A 20,486-nucleotide genomic window follows, 5' to 3' on the forward strand; every position below is an offset into this window, starting at 1 on the left:
TAGGTTGAAAGAGGATGGCTGGCCCAAATAGAGACCCTGGATCTCCCTGGTCCCAATCCAGCCCCCTAAATGCTACACAGCACAACACTGGTTCTTTTAAATTGTATGGCATCTTGATATCAGAAGAACTCTGCTGAATCTAGCCAGTTGCCCATCGAGTCCAGCTTTCTGTTGCCGCAGGGGCCAGTCAGATGCCTACGGGAAGTCTGCAAGCAAGACCTGGGTGCAACAGTGCTCTCCCAGGAACTGGCATTCAGAGACATGTACTACCTCCCCCGATACTGGAGATAGTACATCGCTCTCATGGCTATTAGCCTGAGATAACCTTATTATCCCCCATGAGTTGGTTTAAACCAGGGTTTCCCAAACTTGGGTCTCTAGCTGTTGTTGGACTACAACTCTCATCATCTCTAGCTAGCAGGACTAATGGTCAGGGATGATGGGAATTGTAGTCCAAAAAACAGTTTGGGAAACTCTGGTTTAAACTAGCAGTGGTTAAACCTCCATCCCACAAGCCTAATTAGATCTTTTAAAGCTTTTAAAGCTGTATGAGTTGGTGACCATCACTACACCTGCTGCTTGTGAATTGCCTACTTAATATGCACTGTGTGAATAAACACTTCCTTTTTTCTGTCCTGAATCATCCAGGCTGGGTTGTAGTATTACACAAGAGGGTGAAAACCTTTCCCTTTCCACTTTCTCCACATTCTGCATAATTATATAGCCCTCTATCATGTCCCCCTTATTACTTGCCTCTTTCCCCAAAAAACAAAACAAAAACACCAACCAAACCAAAAACCCAAATGTTGTAATTTTCCATGCAGTCATATTACTGATTTGTATCAAGGTGTTATGATGCTGACAGGTTTCTTTTCAATCTCTTTTCTAATGATTCCTAACAAAGAAATCAGCTTTTCCCACAGCTGCCATATACTGGGTTGGCATTGTAATTGAGTTATTTGGTCAGCCACATAAGCATAATTGCAAAGTTAGGAATATTTTTGCTCCAATGTGCATCACTTTACCCTTGCTTACAGGGTTTTATTTAAAGCAGGCTTTCCAACTGCACTAATTCCCTGTCAAGCACTGTGCGTGTTTTGCTCCTTGTATCAATGGCAGTTTCCCCATGGGAGTCAGTCGTTATTCTCTACTCTACAGCAGTGATTCATTTACAAATCTGCTTTAGTTCAATAAAGTTAACTGCCCAAAGTTGAAGGCAAAGAAGAGGAGGTCCTGGCCCAAAAGAAGAAAGTGTTTTAATATGGGTTGAGCAGTTTGTTTTAAGTATGGAAACTAGCTGCACTTTACTACCCTGTGTGATTTGTGTGCATGCTGTCCCTGACGTTTCCTATTATTTAAATGCTAAGCACACTTATATGCCTAGAATATATCGTTCCCAGCCCCCATTTTACCTAACTGCACATTATCAGCTTCCCAACTGCGCAGATTTCTCAACTGCACATTTTGTGTCCACTTAAAGCAACAGCGACCCTGCTTGCTTGCGACATTGATTCAAACTGGCCATATTATTACGTTTCTTCTTGATTTTATTGTTAGGATACACCTGTTCCCCTCACAGTGGGACAATTCCCATAGCTATCTGGGAAGAGGGATAGACTGTCAAACCACTCTGGAAACGGTAATTGGGGTTTCCTAACATCTCTTAGCACTCTTAACAAACGACAGCTCCCAGAATTATTGCCGAGAGTGGCATCGTCGTGCTTTGAATGTGTGGTGTGAATATGGCTTGTCTCCCAAGAAACTGAAGTAAGAGACGGTGCATCATCTCCAGTGTCCAACACCCGCTCAGCACAGAGCCTGCAATTTCACCCTCTGCAGCTGCTTCTGAGGTAAAATGTTAACTGTTCAGAACCAATTGTGGGCCAATTATACATATATATTTCCCCCCAGGCAACTACACAGGAAATCAATTCAGCGTATAACTTTATAGGAGGTGGAGATCCTTTGGTGGTGTGTGTTGTGGTGGGCTGCTCGATGGACGGTGGTTCTTAGAGCATGTTACAAATGGGTCTCTATTTTCACCTGTTTAATGTTGTAGTGTAGCCTCCCCCTCCTCCATTTTTAAACCTGAGGTCCAAAAGACAGGGGCTGGGCTCTCAGGTCAAGGCATGGCTCCACACAGGCTGTAGAGATGGCTGCCACCGCAGATGCTGCTCATAAATGGGCCTTTTGTTCACAGAGGGCTGGTCAAAGCTCAAAATCTTTATTTTATTTTTTGTTTGTTTGACTATCCTCATCAAATAAAAAACTGGACTGACCTAAGTGAGGAGTACGTGTGTAACTGCCTGTTAAGTCTCCTGCCTTAGTTCAGAAATGTCCGTATCTAATAATAGCAGGTTGTAACATATCTTTACCTTTGTTGTGCCATATAGAATTTAATTGCATTGGCAGAGCTGGTTGTGTGTGTGTGTGTAAAACACAGAGAGAAATCCGACCAGAATCCCTCTGGGGAGCCAGCGCACTCAGTTCTCATTAACTCAGCCCCTCTGGGCTAAGACATTTAATTAGCTATGAAGGAACACAAACGAAGGAGCAAAAACAAGGAAGCTGGGAAGCTGTAAAAGGGTTGTCCCCTCCGTTTCCTCCTGGGAGGGAGAGGAATGTGTCAATGCAACTGGGAATTATGATTCCTGTGGCGTCCAGTATATCCTCCCCGTAAACCTTAGCGAGACGCTACAGTTCATAGGCCTTGTTCCACCCCATCCCCCACCAACCATGGTTAGTCTGTGTCTGGACTGTACCATTCCAGTCTACAGGTGTGGGCGAGAAGGTACCATGACTGAATGTTCTTCCTCTCTCAAAAACAGACCTACACGTAGAAACCTGACAGTGTCAGCAAGACTAGGGATCTATCCTACTCTTCTTTGCTGCTATGCAGGTTTTCTTTAGACTTTTAAAAAAACCTTTTGTACGGAGTTATGCGAACTACCACCTGAAGTGCTACAACCCAGGCACAGAGTTACTGCCTCTGTGAGGACCGTACCAGTTGTACTGGCTGCGTATGGTTTATCAGTTTGTCTGGCTTCATTCACATATAAAACAGGGCTGAGTTGGTGGGTGCCTGTTTTTCACATGAAAAGATTCATATTTGTTAGGGGAGCAGACCATGTCTCCCATTCCAGCCTTCCCTTTCCACACTCTTGTTGCTTTAAGCAATATTCTCTAAGCCTGGCTTACTTCCCATACTGAAGCGGGACTGTGAGGGGAAATTGCTTAGCCTTAAAGCTACAGAGAACAGCAAGAATACAATTTCTCCACCCCCACCCCCCATTTCCCCACTTCAGCTTCAGTCAGGACAGGCAGTATGGATGGCTGCACCCTTATGTCTGCTTTGGCCTGCAGAACTAGGCCTCAAGACTCCTAAAGTAGCCTGGAACGTATTTGAAGTTGGATTAAGAGCACACGTAAAACAGGAGTCAAGAAGATTTTTGTCAGGTGAGTTGAAAGTTGTATCATAGATACACAATTGCCTGGTGAGCATTATTGTATTCACAGGTTTTGCACCTCCACTAACCCAGAAATAGTACCTCGGGTTAAGAACTTAATTCGTTCTGGAGGTCCATTCTTAACCTGAAACTGTTCTTAACCTGAGGTAACACTTCAGCTAATGGGGCCTCCTGCTGCCGCCGTGCAATTTCTGTTCTCATCCTGAGGTAAAGTTCTTAACCCGAGGTACTATTTCTGGGTTAGCGGAGTCTGTAACCTGAAGCGTCTGTAACCCGAAGCATCTGTAACCCGAGGTACCACTGTAATTGAGCACCTACACTGTGAGGAAATGATGTTTCAGCCATGCCACCTTCAGCTCTCTTTGGATATACTGTGTATGGCTGAGGCATTTCCTAACAGTTTTGAAGCTCAGTTGACATAGGTTGCTCTAGAATTTCCCCTTTTTGTATGATAGTGATGAGAATTGTGTGTTCGTGATCCTTGGCCACTTCTAACTTGTATTTGTTGATTATTATTATTTTTAATGACTGGTCAGCATTGGTAGCAGGTTGGATTCAGACTGGTCTGGAGGTGGAAGATTAGAGGGATCTCCTTCTGGTGAGCCAGCATTTGGGGCCTAGTGGAGTGCAATATGTTTTAAGTTTGCTTCTAAGAGGCTCTGACCAGGATTGGCATACACATATAACCTGTGTTCAAATTATGAGGGGAAAGATAAGAATGTTTCTTAATGAAATGCTTCAGTTCCATGGCCTGATTCATAGCCTTATAAAAATAGTGTTTAGATGGCGTATCAAAAAAGGTAAGGGGTGTGTATGTGTGCTTGTGATCCAAGGAGCATCATTGTATATTTATTAACAGCAAAAACTACCAGACTTTAAATACTTGACATTCAACCAAGTACCAGATAATGAACCTGGATGCAAAAGTATTGAGTATGTAGCTGAAATAATTTTGTGGTTGGAAACGCTACTGGTGGTGTAGTGGTTAAGAGCAGTAGTCACGTAATCTGGGTAACCGGGTTCGCGTCTCCGCTCCTCCACCTGCAGCTGCTGGGTGACCTTGGGCCAGTCACACTTCTCTGAAGTCTCTCAGCCCCACTCACCTCACAGAGTGTTTGTTGTGGGGGAGGAAGGGAAAGGAGAATGTTAGCCGCTTTGAGACTCCTGAAGGGGAGTGAAAGGCGGGATATCAAATCCAAACTCTTCTTCTTCTTCTTCTTCTTCTTCTTCTTCTTCTTCTTCTTCTTCTTCTTCTTCTTCTTCTTCAAAAAACTCAAGTTTCCTAAAGTTCCTTAGCTGGCGCGGCCATGACAGCCAAGCTTAGCATTTCAACACCATTCTGTGTAAGTCCCCTCAGAAGTTAAATCTTGCTGAGTTCAATGAGGCTTAAATGTGTTTAATTGTGTATGGCATTGCATCCTTAAACTAGTTCATAATGTCTGGTTTACACGTGCCCTTCTGAGGGAGGTGCGTGTGCAGTCTTTTCCATATCTGGAGGGCACCAATTCTGACAGCCCCTTGTCCTCACCGCTCCTGTTCCCCCTACAATCTGTCTGCGTTTTTCTCTGCCAATATCCTTGTCCGTGGCTGGGCTCAAGGAGTTCCTGGCATAGATCAAGGGATTTGGCAAGTGGCCAGTCCTCCTGTGCTGCCAGCCAAAAGCCATTTCCCGTCGGTGGCTGGGAGGCCCAGAAGCCTCTTTGCTAACCGCAGAAGCATCCCAATTCCACCGGGGCCCCTTGGAAGGACGCAGAATCCATTTAATGGGGGAGCCGATTCATTAAAGAATAAAAACAGCTGGCTCAAAAACAAGGGCAGAGATGACAAATTTGTCTCCCGTAAAGCTTGGGATCCCATTCAAGGGTGCCATTTAGGGTAGGCAGAGGAGAGTCATTTACATAGGTGGCATAGCTCTCCCCCCCATCCCCCACCCCTACTCCAGTTTCCTCAGAAGTACTTATAGATTTGATCGTTTTGCTGCTTCTGCGTAGTGACTGATGTTATAAAGAATTAAATAGGCCTGTGTAGGAGTGGAGGCTGGTCCATTAGGACAAATGGGATACTGCACCTCCAACCTCCAGGAGGTGCCACTGGCTGTTAGCTTCCTCCTCCTTAGTCTGAAAGACTCAAAGCTAGAGTTAGCTGGCTCTGCTTCTCATTGGCTCCAGCTCTGCCTACTATTGGACTCTCTGCATTCTGCTTTCCCAGTCCCCGTGGGCAGCAGCCATCCCTGCTGTGGACTAATCTTTGTTGATGATGCTGATGCTGCCGCTTTTTAAAAGGCGACTGTTCCAAGTTGGGCTGATAGCACTGCGGTAGAAGATGTTATGAAGCAGCATAAGCAGCTGAGCAAACATACCATAGGTGGTATCCAACACTAGTACTACTCAGAGAAGACCCATTGAAGTGAATAAATATTGCTAACTCAGCTTAATTAATATCAGTGTGTGCGGTGAGCCTGACTTCACTGAATACTATCCCTTGTCTATGGTACAAACTTTAAAAAGTGTTTTCAAAACCTGTTTGCCATGGCTCTGAACCAAACTAACCTTCAGAGCTCACATTTTCTGCAGAACTTAAGAGCAGTTTAGCAAAGCATTTCCACAATCCTTTGGTCAGGCTGGGGAGCCAGAATTAAACCAATTTCAAGACAGATTATCATGTGTTGTGTAGACGTTGTCCAGTCTGTCGGGCAGCCTCCCAGTAGCTGTTTGATGCAGTTGCAGGATAAAGAAAGCCAAGTGAGATGCAGAAACTTTATAAGGGCTTGAATAATAAGATTCAAAACGAGGACATCTTTGACAATGGGGGATCCCTTGGTGCGGTCTGTTCAATGGCACTCGGATATATAAACATTTTTGTTAAGCATCAATGTCAGGGCAGGAAAAGGTGTTGGAACTGACTTGGGTAAGGTAAAAAGTCAACGTGATGATTCCCCAATCCTTGCAGATGCTACGAGCAATCTAAACAGGTAGGCTAGAAATTGTGCAGAGATGCTACTTGCCTGACTTTAGATCTGGGTTATGCCTAAATGCAGGCCTGTGCAGCTCATAACTTACCAGCTAATCATTCTCAGCAGCCGTGTATCGTGTGGCCTGCTGTTTGCCTGTCAATGTCTCTCCACTTCATGTGATTCTAAAAAATCAGCAGGTCAATGAGCTCCTGGTGACAAGTGAGTTAGGTGGCTGACAGGCTCCGTTTGGTTTGCTGGTTCCATGTTAAATGGTATAGCATATCTAAGGTATTGCAACCACTTGGCCATTTTCTGAGTAATGCACAGGCATTCCCAGATGATAGTTCCCAGGGGCGCTTAGACTACAGCACCTCATTTGTAGAGATTAAACACTGGTTTTTCTAAAAGTCACCCCTACTGCAGATGTTGGATCCTGTGGGGTGGCAACATCCATATGGAAGCAAAGGTTGAGACTGAGCTGATTTGGGTGATATATGTTCACAGGCCCTCCATTGCATCTAAGCTTTGTCATTACTCATTTGCAAATTAGCTGAGAGTTCCTGCAGAAGTCTTGTCACCCAGAGTTTTTCTTTGATCCAGGAAACAGAACCCAACTCCTCAACAGCAGTAATATTGCTTTGGAAAATTGTAATGGAGGCAAAACCAACCACAGAAAAAGGCAAATAAATAATTAAGAGGTGGCATCCCCACCTACTTTTTTATTGGTTTATGGCAAATCATTGTTGGCTGATTTGTCTGAACTGGCAAAATATGGTTTGTAATTTCCCTGTGAAACAGGATCAGAAACCAGTGTTTAATGGTTTGGACAGATCGAGAAAGGAGCTGGTATGTGTGAGAGGAGGAAGGAGGGAGCACATAAGCTTGAGTGCTGCTAGGCTTGTTCATGTAGAGCCAAGCTGTGGTTTGTTTGTTTGTTTGTTTGTTTGTTTGTTTGTTTGTTTGTTTGTGTGAATCATTTCTTTTTTGGGTGATAAGGGTATTACTTGGTGGTGGTGATTTTGCAGAGGAATTGTGGAACAGTTATCCATGACTCTCCGACTTCTTCACATTTGAAATAACCTCAACCAGTGCATTACTATGTGAATGTGAAATGTGAAAAATCACATTTTCTCTGCACTCAGTCTGCAAGGCTGTGTTGAAGGGAAGATGCAGCCCCTGCCACAGCTGCAGCAGTAATAGGTACCTGTGAAGTGTTGGCCCAGAGTCCTAGGTTCAAATCCCCAATTATGATGTCCAAACAACCATGAAGGGTGATTTTTGGCCAGTCATTATTTCCCAGTCTAACCTGTCCCACAGGGTCATGGTGGGGATAAAATGTGGCAAATAAATTCCCATATAATCCCCAAACTCCATGGAAGAAGGGTGGGATATAAATGTGATAAAGCAGTGTTGGGTAGACTGCAATAGTGCTACTGTCACAAGAACTTTTGGCTAGTACATGTCACTCACCCTCCTCCCTAAATCTGCCATTTAAGAAGTTTAAATATTCCACTAGTTGATGTACCTGTTTCCTTTGACTTTCTTGCCACCCCCCTTTTTAGAGGTCACGGACTCTTGATCCCCTGCAATGGAATGCCTATCTTCCACAGCAACAAGGTGTGGGGACTGATGTAGTGCCATAGGTGCTGGGTCTATTGTTTTATTTAGCACTTAATAGCAGGTGCTTCCCACTCCCACCCCAGCCTCTGATCTGGAAAGACATTAAGACTTCAAAGCAAAGGGCAGGCAAGGGGACACTTCCTGTAGCCTGCAATCCTCTTTCCAGGTCAGACACCACAACCAACTGCCATCTGCTGCAGGCGCTATGTCTGTTAATCTTCTTCCTCTGCTGATTAGGGAAGAATCCCCTAGATGGTCCTGGTATTCTAGGGTGGTGTTTACCTATGGTGCTGCCATCTTGTCTTCTCTGGCCAACAGAGGAACAAAGAGGAAATAAACAAAAAAAATTCCTTCCAGTAGCACCTTAAAGACCAACTAAGTTAGTTCTTGGTATGAGCTTTCGTGTGCATGCACACTTCTTCAGATACCTGAAGAAGTATCTTCAGGTATCTGAAGAAGTGTGCATGCACACGAAAGCTCATACCAAGAACTAACTTAGTTGGTCTTTAAGGTGCTACTGGAAGGAATTTTTTTTGTTTTGACTATGGCAGACCAACACGGCTACCCATCTGTAAAGAGGAAATAGTACAGGTTTCACCATCAAGCCGGCTTTCCTTCTTCCGTGTCCCTCCCTCCAACCCTCTTTCCACCTGTGAATAATAGTCTGGATGCAGGTTGTTGGTTTTTTTTTTGAAAGTTTTAAATGAAAAGGAAATAATTTTATTACATGCTGTAACCTCGGCATGTCAGCTCATGCAGACAGTATAATGTCCCAGAGACCAAAGACCAGGGGACGATAAGGGTTGGGGTGGAGGATGGAGTGTTGGTGGGGAAGCAGAGTGGATGAAATGTAAAATGACAGAAGAAATAAAAAGATCACTGTGAATAGGGAAAAGGTGAGATGCACCTCCCTCTCTATCGCCATCAAGGGGAGATGCAAAGGGATGGGAGGCAGGGCCAGGTCTTAACAGAGTTTTCAGGGGAACACAGGCCCAAACCCTCATCCAGGAGTCCCTTGTAGCACCAGAGTTGAATGTTAATGGAAGGATGCAAGGGTGGGTGGTAGTGAGCAACCAAAACCAGTCTGGCCCAGTTGCTCCTTCTAGGTTCAACAGGCCTGGATTTCGCTGGTTAATCCCTCCCTCTCTTGGGCAAATTGCAGTACAAGACAAGTGAGGCATCAGGGTGCATGTGAAGAAGTTAATGAAGGAGGACTAGAGAGGTGAAAAATGGGTGGAAGGGAAAATGGACAAATGCTTAATGACGATGGACCAATGATGTTCACCAACAGAAACCATGAGTAGATTATGACGGAGTGGATGCAAACCGTAGCCATGGTGCAAACTGGAGCCAGTATCACCAAGATCACGTACAAATCTGTTATGAGGATGGATCAGCCTTGGAGAATATGATGTGCACGACTTAATAAAGACAGAAGAATTGGTGAGTCGCTTTAAGAACCCATGCGGCATGGATGGATAAAATATGGGAGATTGCCAGCAACTTAGGTCTCTGGCTTTCCTACATATTTTGGTGAAATTACTGATGAAATACATTCTGATTTAATGTGATGTTTGAGCTGGATTGACTTGGGGGGAGAAATGTGAAGGAAACTTGAAAGGTGGATGGGAAAATATGTGGGCCATGGACAATTGGCTGGGTAAACTGATAGAAGGGTATATGTTGGACTGGATGAGCGGAAAGAGAAAATAGGGGCTTGCTGGCTGTGACTGAGAAGGAATAGCTAGAATGATAAGGGATAGTTGAGTCTAAGCCACAATGGAAGGAGAAAAGGGCATAGGTGAGAAGGATGAAAGGGGCTTTGTCAAACTGGCTGGCTTTGGAGAGAGGGTGATGTGATGCAATTGATGCCCCGTGCTGTCCTGTCGCCACAAGGCAGAGTGTGAGAGTGCATTGCTGTGTACAGAGAGCCTCTCCCTTATTGGGACAGGCTGGCAATGGGGGCTGGTTTATTGCTTTCTGTATGAGATTGACCTGGCGGTAGCTCTTCCACAAGGGAGAGCATGTGTGCGATGGAGGGAGCAGCATAAAAGTCTCTGAAAGAGGAGCAACGTTGCCTCCTTGTATTGCAGTCCAAAATGGCTGCCTTTCTGTCCCCGTAGCCCAGCCCAGCAATGGGAGAACTCACTGGCCCACAAGAAACAGCTGCAAAGTGTGGGACTGATGCGGTTGTGGTGATGTGGTGCACATGTCCGGCTAGATGGTTTGCATATTGTGGGGTCCTGCTACTCTCTGACTGTGGGTGTACATGTATATATATATGCTTTCTTTATATCTGTGTTGAGCGTGGGCATTATCAACACCTGCCTCTCCCCAGGGGACCCCGAGAACTGGAGTTTTACGTGGGGAGCTAGGGATCTCTAACAAAGAAGTCTCGGCACCCTCACCAAACTACGGTTCCCAGAATTCGTTTGGGGTTGCCATGACATCTGAATCTTTGTTATAACTGATTTAAAAAAATTATAGTGTGGATATGCCCTGAGAATGTGAGTCAGAATTAGGTGGGCAAGTGTGAGCGCCATCAGCCCATGCTTTGCATAGATGTGCTGGTTTGTGCGTAAATGCATGGGCTACACACTTCTGTGTGTTGCCCAGTGTGTGAATACTGAGTGTGGATTACCCAGTCATGAATGTTTCTTCAAGTATATCCCTAGGGGACACATCTGTATTACAACCTAAACCAGTAATAAATCAGTTTAATGGCCATGGCTTCTTCCATGGACCTCAGAGAACTGTACTTTGCAGAGGCTACTAATTTTTTATTTCTGTTAAGAGAGCTTTGGCCTCTTCTTACTCTACTCAGCTGACAGTGTGGGAAGCCATGGCAGAGAAACCAGTTTATGCAGGTCATTCTAGACAATACATTTATTACACTGCAAATGCAAATTAGTTGTTTCTTTTTTAAAAAACCCTTTCCTTCAACAAGTGATTTTTTAACAGCAGCTAAGTAAGTAGGGTTTCCAAATTTTCAGTTGGCACTGGTAATTATGGACATAAATGTTATTGCTTGCTAGGGTGGGCCCTTATACGTTGTCCAAAACAGAGGACAAAAGGGGCATAGGTTTGCTTAAATTTAAAACTGCAACTTTAGACATATAGATGCAAATTTAGAAATAATTACTATAACTTAAATCTAAATACAACATATCTCACCAAAATTAGGAAGACCATGACCCATGTGCCTGCTGAGTTTTCTGTCCAGGTGTTAAAAATTGACCAGCCACTTCAAGGCCCCTGCTGCTTTCCTTATTCGGATTTTTTTAAAGCTTTGAACTAGGACTAGACATCCCTCCAAATAGAGGAATGTTTTCTGTAAAGTCTGACATGTGGCCACCCTGCTGCCTGCCAGTTGCTGATCAAGCTATTGTTTAGGGCACAGCTAGAGAGAGTAGCTGAAAAAGCTGGAAACCCTATTGAGAAGGTCAAACTGTGAACATTCAACACATCAAAAAGTATCAGCCCGGGAATTTTGGGAGCAGCTATAATAGCAGTTAAATTGGTTTGGGCTGCTATATATAACATATAGGGACCCTCCAGATGGTTGTTTCTATTGTGGGTATGTTCTGCAACATGTTCTTGACACAATAGTGCATTAGTGGTAGGTTTATTCTGCTTTAGTTTGCTCTGCAATGCTTCCCCAATGTTACCACATTATTGCTGGCCAAAAGGGCAATCATGCAACAAAGCTGGGACAAAACGCAGCTTTTGTTTCTATACCCCAGAACGCTTGGGGTATAGAAAGCTATGGGATTTCAGGAGGAAGTTACAAGCTATGCACTGCTTGGAAATGAAGCAGTGTGATTGCACACAAAATCTTTGTCGGGACAAACAAGACTGGAAGCGGGATCACGTGTGACTGCCTTAATAGCATCAGGGTCACAAATTGTCATGAATGAGCAATAAAAAGAATTTCTGGAGGGGCCCCATATGCTGATAGCTTTGGTGAGTCACGATGTGTATGCAAACCACTTTTGTTTTCTGATGGTGTGCACATCTTTTGGAATGTATGTGTATTTGGAGAAATGGTTGTGTGGAAGTTATTACCTATGCTTATGTGCTCACTGCCAATGTGATTGCTGCCTTTCTGAAAAACAGGGGATGCTTTCTCACATGGGTCTCTAGTACTGTTTTTGTGTGTGTGTGTGTGTGTGTGTGTGAGAGAGAGAGAGAGAGAGAGATTATCCATGCAAACTTTAACTGTACTCTTTTATTATTACTATTTATTATTTTATTATGTATGCGTGTGCAGAAACTTTGCCCTATGCTTGTGTACGTCTGTGTGCATATGTATATACACAAACAGACACAATTTCTGTGCACACACAGGATTGCAAACTCTTGATGCATTTTGCCAGAAGTTGTTTTGTGGGATCCCCTGGAGCATGTGCAGAGATGGGGCTGTGCACATTCAGCTCTTAAAAAACAGATCAAGAAACCCTACCAATTTGCTATTTGGCATGGAAGGGTAAGTGAATCCATTCTGCCCCTCCAAAGCAGCCAATCATTGGGATGTTAGCTTTTTAAAAGAGGTTCTGCTACCAGATCCGAGGACAGAACTGCACGTGGAACACTTAGTTGCACATGCAGGTGCCCATCTAGCTAGGAATACATATATGTGGAGCAGTCTGTTTCCTTCCACATATACCAGTGCCCAGAGCTGGACAGAGGCAAGAGTCACCAGTTCCGCACTTGTGGTGTGGTTTTTTTTTTAAGCCTGTGTTCTTGTCTCGTATTTTCATCTTCAAGTCCTTTGAAAGGCAAACTGGAGTGCGGGGAGGGAGTGGAAAGAGAACATAGTTTGCTTATTTCGTTGGAACCGAGAATGGTTTGGATGTGAATGGAATGAATGAGCAAAATTTAAATTCTTAGAAATAATTTCCTGTCAAGAGGACAATAAGGAGGCCGTGTGACCTAGCAAAACAGTAACAAAGAATCTTATTCTTGTGACACCTTAAAGACAACATTTTATTGCAGCAGGAACTTGTACAGGCGACCGCCCTGTTTAATTAGAAAGCATCCATCACAATAAATTTGTTAGCTCTTATCTACACCAAAGACAGAAACTAGTTTAATAATCTTCCCCTCTGTCTTGGGAAATTGTAGTAATGAAAGTACAAGAGTCGGGTGGTATAGTCTCACCAAGCTAAAATTTCTTGGGATTCTTTTGGGGGAAGCCCATGACAGTTAATTGGGATTACTGAAACTAAAGACATGAATTTATAGCGAACTTATATTGAGTTTTTAAGGTGCCACAACAAGACTCTTGGTTGGTTTGGTTTTGCTGCAACAGTCTAATAGGGCAGCTCCTCTAGAATGAAGGAAGAATGAGGCTGTGCGGGAGGTGGAGAAGCATGAAGAAATAAAGAATGAAACAAAGACAGAAGGGATAAGGGGTTCAGTACATTAATACAAGTGTGTATGTTGTCCCCATTGACCCTCCAGCCCCACCAAATGCCTCCCAACACTTAACAGTTCAACATTCATTTGAGAATTCAAAACATTTTGGCACATGAATTGCATGTGAAGGAAGGAAATACCACGGGGTGTCGGGTAGAATAAAGACCCTGGCATTTCTGTTGTGTGTGTCAGAGAAATGTTCATCTCCCCCACATTTTACAATTCTCTCTTGAACTGTTTGAAATTTTCCTGTCGAATTTCTTTTTGGAATGATCAAAGAAATGTTGTTGGTTGTTTTTTTAAACACTGAAATTCCTGAAAACTTAATGTTTAGGATTTTAATTATTTTTTTTGGTCTAGTTTATTTATTTTGGTCACCTATAATGACAAAGTAGTAAAAAATAATTTCAAGTTTCAAGGCATTAAAATATAGCATTCCATATTAAAGTTTCAGTTTTGGGATTGAGCATAGATAAAGTTTTTTGTTTTTTTTTAAAGTCAAATTGCACATTTTCAGAGAGTGAAAAGTTTTGGGTGGATAATTTTTTTTTATAAAAGTTTGTTTGTTTTGTTCCTCTTGAGCAATTGACATGATTTAATATTTTTGCTCAGTGTGAGCAGAAGAAAGATCACTCACATTTGGGAGAAGAACGCTTTGAAAACCACAAAGAAATATTTCTCTTACATATTATTATTTTTGGCAAAATAATACTCTTCCTTCACCCCCTACATTTTCAGTGGTCCTCTCTCCCTCGATTGGCCCCGTGGGAAATCCTTATGCCTCCAGTACAGGACTTTAAAAAATGTTGCTGTGGCAACTGGAAGAGGGAAAAAGAGGGATTTGTGAAAAAATAGCATCACTTTCTAAATTTTATTATTATAATTATTATATTACATCTGCTTGAAAAAATAGCTCTGTGTCCCTCCCCCACCATCCCTGAGCCCACCCCTCCTTCCCCTCTTTTGGCACCATCCTCTGCCAAACATAATCAACCTTCCCCCCCATAAGCCACACCCCCACCAACATGGGGCAAAACCACACTTCCACTCCCCCCGCCCACACCCAACCTGAGTCTGAAATCACCCGTCTTTCCTCCATGTCTCACCCTTGCTCCCAATTTAATCCAGCATTGGGGGAAAGCAGTGCTGAAAGGTAGGAGCCCCCCCCCCCCAGGAGACCTGCTGTCTACTCTCCCCTCCCCTTCCAAGGCCTCAATCACCCCTACCATTTGCAAGAGAATAGGGCACTCTGTCCCCTGTACCTCCAGAATGAATCAGGGTTTTATCCATGTATATTTCCCCCCCTCCCACCACCCACCTTGGGGATGCACCTAGATGCAGGTATCCAGCTTAGCAAAGGTAAGGAGAGATTGTCTTGTAGCAGACACACCCAGACAGTTGCACAGGCACACAGACGCAGGGCATAGTTTGGCAGAGCTAAAGGATGTTGAATAAAAACAGCCCACCTTTGATCAGAACTGTTTCCAGCTACTGGGTGAACTTAATCCATCAAATTGGATAGATGTGGTCTAGTCTGCCATTGAAGACTTGAAAGACTACTTTCCTTCTAAAGAGTGACATAAATACAAATTACTCCTACACTAACGGCTAAAAGATCAAATGGACTATTCCACTAATGCCCATATTCAATCAAATGCAGAGATTTGCATGCGAAATTTCAGTCATCATTCATGGTCAGTTTTATGCTTCTTCGCTACAAGGCCTGCTTCTAACTATCACCCGTAGGACAAGGCAGTCAACACATTCTGGCACATAAATACCAATATGTTGTCAATTATTTATTTTACTATTTTCACAATCATGGGGTGAAGGAACCATTTGGATTTTCTGCTTCAGACACCCAAGTCCTGGGCTGTTTCTACCTTATGACCATACAGTGGAAATAAATCATTCTTATTCTTGCACATTCTAAGTGGGCACACAAACCTAGAACCACCTCAGACTGACTCACAACCACCACATGTACTCCCTGGGGACATTTACTCACATTCACATTAGTGCTTGAGCCTGTTCACCTTGAGCTGGAGATCTGGTCTTGGGATTCACTCCTCTCCTATAATGCCCTAGCTGGAAATGTGTGGGTTTTTTTCTACTGCAGGTACTGGTTGAAGCAAATAATTCCTCTGAACATGTACAGGGTGCCTTTCCCTTGCCAATTCATCATCCAAAGCTCCCATACTTCTGACTAGGACTTTGGAATAAAACATGTGGAGGGCAGAGGATGATTCTCAGAGAGTTTTAGCGCTTCACTTCTCTGTTAACATATGAAGTCGTCCTTAGGCCTTTAGACTGTGTCTCTCCTGTTTGTTTGGCTACACAGTGCTTGAATTACAGGGAGGTTGGGGACCTGGCTCCTTACCTTTTACAATAACTGTGGGGCATGTTTTGGCTAAAGTTGAGTCAGTGAGTGGGGCTCATAGATTTCATGAAGGACACCCTCTCCCTATAAGCACTCTCACCTTGATACACATTGTACCAACCTACAGATTTGTCATGCAAGCTTTCTAAAATAAGCTCCTAAAAAAAGATGTGCCAGGGCACAAGCCTTCTCAGAAGCCTCACCCTCTGACTCAGAAGCTCCCAGATTATTGGAGATGGATTGTAGTTAGTAGTGAAGGAAAGGCACTCTGGGCATCCTCAGAGGTGTTACTGATTTTTGTGTTCCAAAGCTGTGCTCTGGAAAGTTTCTGAGTTCTAGCCAAAAGAAGCCCTGCAGGTAACCATACACAAAGAACGCTCAGCAAACAACTACCACAAGTGCACTTTCTGTACCCAGTTAAACACCAGGGTACACAGGTGAAATACTGATGTAAGACACCATTAACCCCATAGTCTTTGTTGAGCTGGACATTTTCAGTTATGGGCTGCATGCTACCCTAAGCAGATGCCAGATGGTTCCTTCACAACTCAGCCCCCACTAGGCTGCTCTTCATCAATACTCTTCTATACAACATCTCAGTCTGGCTTGGATGAAAACCAAAACAAATCAGATTTTTTTTTAATAGTAGAAGCTTGTTCAAAACCCATGACATTCTTCAAATTTTAAAATTTCCAACCCTCCATATTTATGAATATTTTAGGTGCAAGTTTATAAAACAACATTCTTCATCTCTTCTTGCACACTGGAAATAAAACACAACATGTCTCAAGTTAAAAAATTATTTCTTAAATCATAACTTATCCCCCCCCGAAAATCTCAGGGGAGGTGTAAACACCTTAAACTTGCTTGAATTTAATTGTTTTGTTCTGCTTTGGAGAAGGGGTGGGGGGTCAGAAATGTCAAAAAATTGAAAAATTGCATACATGTTTTGGTTTTTGAAGCAAAAATGAGAGCTGGTAGCATTCTGCATGTGGAAAATATCAATGACAACTAGCATTTCCCCATATTTCTTACAAAAAGGGGTCTCATTTTATTTTTTATTAATTTCCCCCATGTCCTGGAATATATATTTTATAGTAAAAAGCCACATTCTTTCTTCATTTTTTTGGCAACTCAAATGCATGAATCATTTTCCCCCCTAAAAATGCAGGGGTTGTTTTTTTGGCAACTCAACTATGGGCTCATCCACACTTCTGCTTGTCTTTTGCCGCCCAGAAAGATGCTCAAACTGAGCACTAAAGATCAAGCACTAGGCCTGGGAAAGCAGTGGGGCAAAGAGAAGTCTGGATGAGCCCTGTATTGCACAAAATGAATTTAGAAACAAAAATTATTTAAATTGAAAAGAAATCAAGATATTTTGAAGCTGCAAAAAACATATTTCTATTGCCATGTAAATGTCAAATGCTTTCTAAAGAAATACTAAAAAAGAGAAGGCGATTCTACTAAAATTAACATACTGAATGTGAGAGCAACATCGATGTTGCTGTTACAATTTTTTTCATAGAAAAATTATGTTTCTTCATCTGGGCAGGGAAGAAACTACCCCAAAACTAGAGCAAAAGGAGAACATACAAATAAAGTGACAATATTACTAGGTGGGGTCTGTGGTACTTTTGGGTAGAGATGCTGTTACGACATTATCTCAGTCTCTGCATTCAGAACCAATTTGCAAAACACGTGTGGTACAGCTCTAATGGGACTCCACCATTTCAGGATGCAGGATGGCTTGTACTACTTCAGAATGATTGACTGGTATAAATAAAACAAAATAAAAATTATCCACAGAAAGCTAGCATGTTGCTGATTCTAGGCTCGTATTCTCCGTGACATGTTAGTTTTCTACAGATACACAATTTTTAAAATGGGGGAGCATTCAAACTGGCAAACCAACTCCACAAAGTTTACTATCAACAAATAAATATTAGCAGTCATGTTCATGCATAGTCATGTAAGCCATCTACAGACTGAAAAAGCAAAGAACCTATTTCAATCCAGTTTGCAGAAATTTCCTCCCCCACTGCTCACCTGGAGACAATTGTACTCATCCCAGATGAATCAGTGGCTGTTTATGAGCCTATGCAAACTGTGACCCGCCCCCCCCCCCTGAAACCCCCCCACTGTATTCTGAAGTGGTATAGTCCAGAAGAGCTGTACTTCATGAACATGAAGATCAGCTCCAACAAACCAGCCAAACCAAACCATACAAAGGAAGGAAACCAGTTACAACAAATGAAAATGTTGTGAAAGGAAATTGCCCATTAACCCTGATAGGTGAGTGGGAGGCAGGATTTAAAGTGCAGAAATGCAACACACACAGAAGTCCCAAGGCTAACCAGTCCCGTTCCTCTCCTACATATATAACTTTTAAAGTGGTGGTGGGGAGTCATTTCTAGAAAATCTATGGTTACCATGATGTATAAAGAAGGCTGTCTGCTGCAGGAGCACCTACAGGTTAGAAAGCATACTGGCTTGTTGTTTGCTTAGTTATGTTTTAGGGTATCAATATTGTAGAGTGGTGCAGGGCACCACATCAAAGGGGAGCAGACTTGTATAGTAGGGTCCGAAGTATGTTTACTTAGAAATCTCATTGTGTTTAATGGGCCCTACTCCCTAGTAAGAATCCACAGGATTGCGGCCTTAGTCAACACACCCCTTCCCTCAAATGCCTCCCCACCCCATTATCTCAGTTACACACCTGGACATTTATTAAATCAACTTAATATGGGACTCTGTGTGTCCTTTAAAGGGAAATCTTGGTCAATATGACCAACTTAACAAACTGCCCCCCATTTTCCCAGCCCGGAAGTGGGTAGGAGGAAAATGCACCGCAAAGGGGATTTTATTTTAGACAGGAGCTTGCATTCATTAACCCCTCTCCCAAATTTGCCAGAGGAGAGGGGCTCCCAATCACTCTCCTGAATCTAGCCACCTATTTATTTTTTATTTATTTTTGCATAGGAATCGTTGCATAAAGAGCTTCCACTATCTGGGGAGGGGAGGTTACAGGTTGAGGTTAGATAGGATTCTTGGGGAGGAGTGGGATGTATGTGCCTCCACAGAAGCAGGGGGAATGTTTGCATAGTATGTGAGATGGATGGGTTTCCAAATAGGGAGTGGTAGCTCTTAAGAAAATGGGGGGGGGGGGGGATAATCAGAGTGAAATAGTTAATCACACACAACCCTACAGGCCAATATGTGTACTTTCAATAACACTGGGTTTTACTATTCTGCATTAAAGAACAGGCTGCATTAAAGAATACAGGCCACAAAGTCCTCAAGTTCAGAGGTTAGGATTCAGTAGGGCTGCCATACATCTGGAATTTCTTGGACATAGTCGGTATTTGGCCATCGGAAACAGTGTCTGGGCAGAAATTGCTCAAATGTCAGGGAAAATCCAGATGTATGGCAACCCTTGTCAGAAATGTAGATTTTGGCGAATTTCCTTAAAAATAGCTCAACTTTTGTGTCCGGGTTTTCACTTTTTGAAATATGGCAACCCTAGGGTTCAGCTAACCAGGGTCCTGTTATTGGACTCAAGGCTCCTTTCTCAATAAGAATTAGATGAAAACAAAGAACAGGGGTCAGCAACTGGACATTTCTGGGTCAAGTCCAGCCTCCTGAAGGATGAACAGAGGCAACCTAAAGTCATAAAATGTGTAAAGAAAGTGGCATTGGTGTAACAGAACATGCTCACAGACTACTTTTAATGAATGTAAGCATTGGCCCAACACTCCTTATTCCCTTCCTAAAGTAGTCCTACCTAGTTGCTAACCAGGGTAGTAGAATTATGAGATTTGAAAGATCATTGAGAAAAATGGTCCTTTGAATTACTGCCTCTATGAACATCTGATGGGTAGTTCTCACAATGGTTGTAGCATTCTGGACTGCAGGGAATGGGACACATAATTGAATGGTCGTCTCTAAAAAAATAATAATGCTGCACACAGATATGTAACTAGCATCAAGGACCTATATTGGCTAGAAGAACCCATTTCCTTGACATCTAATTTTCTATGCTATTGGATTTATTTTGTTGTATGTGGCATTAATTCAAGGAAGCCCCAATTTGCAATCTTAACTGGTACAGCCCAGATACAGATTGACCACCTTGATGTAAACTAGGCCTTATATGTAACTGCTGGCATTTGCTAGTATCATGGCAGCATTCTACCGATGGAATGATTTCAATAGCATGTGATGCTGAGAAGCCAATCACATGCTGATGAAGATGAGAGAGCATAGTTAGCAAGATCAGGAGACGTTTACCCAAACTACAAAAAACGGCTCTAATCCTGAAATACATTTAGTAGGAATATAGCCCCACTGATTTCAACAGAACTTCCACTCTTAACTAGACCAAAGGAACAATTGTAACCTAAATTACCTATGAGGAAGTAAATAATCCCTAGGCTAGCACATAATGAACGTATTCAACACAACAAGACCCTAATATTAAGGACAACTAGAATCTCTATGAATACCATTAAAATCAGCCGACTAATGGATGTTATGCTGTGTTTTGTCATTTGCCCTGAAATCCTTTTGCAAACATAATAGATTATAAGAAACAAACTAAGAGTATGTATTTCACGGTGCATGTTAGAAACATGTAAACACTGTGTGGCAA

At 42.9% G+C, this 20,486-nt stretch overlaps 1 long non-coding RNA gene across 2 annotated transcripts in view; it reads left to right on the plus strand.

The window, feature by feature from the left end:
- Nucleotides 1-3,009: 3,009 nt before the first annotated feature.
- LOC144325089 (uncharacterized) overlaps nt 3,010-20,486 on the plus strand; it is a 129,639-nt gene continuing 112,162 nt past the window's right edge. For both annotated transcript variants that reach the window (XR_013390383.1, XR_013390382.1), the window contains exons 1-2: nt 3,010-3,456; nt 9,332-9,483. This is a non-coding gene — a long non-coding RNA (uncharacterized LOC144325089). The remainder of the gene's footprint in view (nt 3,457-9,331; nt 9,484-20,486) is intronic.

The sequence above is a fragment of the Podarcis muralis genome, chromosome 13 (genome assembly GCF_964188315.1).
Source record: "Podarcis muralis chromosome 13, rPodMur119.hap1.1, whole genome shotgun sequence".
NCBI lineage: Eukaryota > Metazoa > Chordata > Lepidosauria > Squamata > Lacertidae > Podarcis > Podarcis muralis.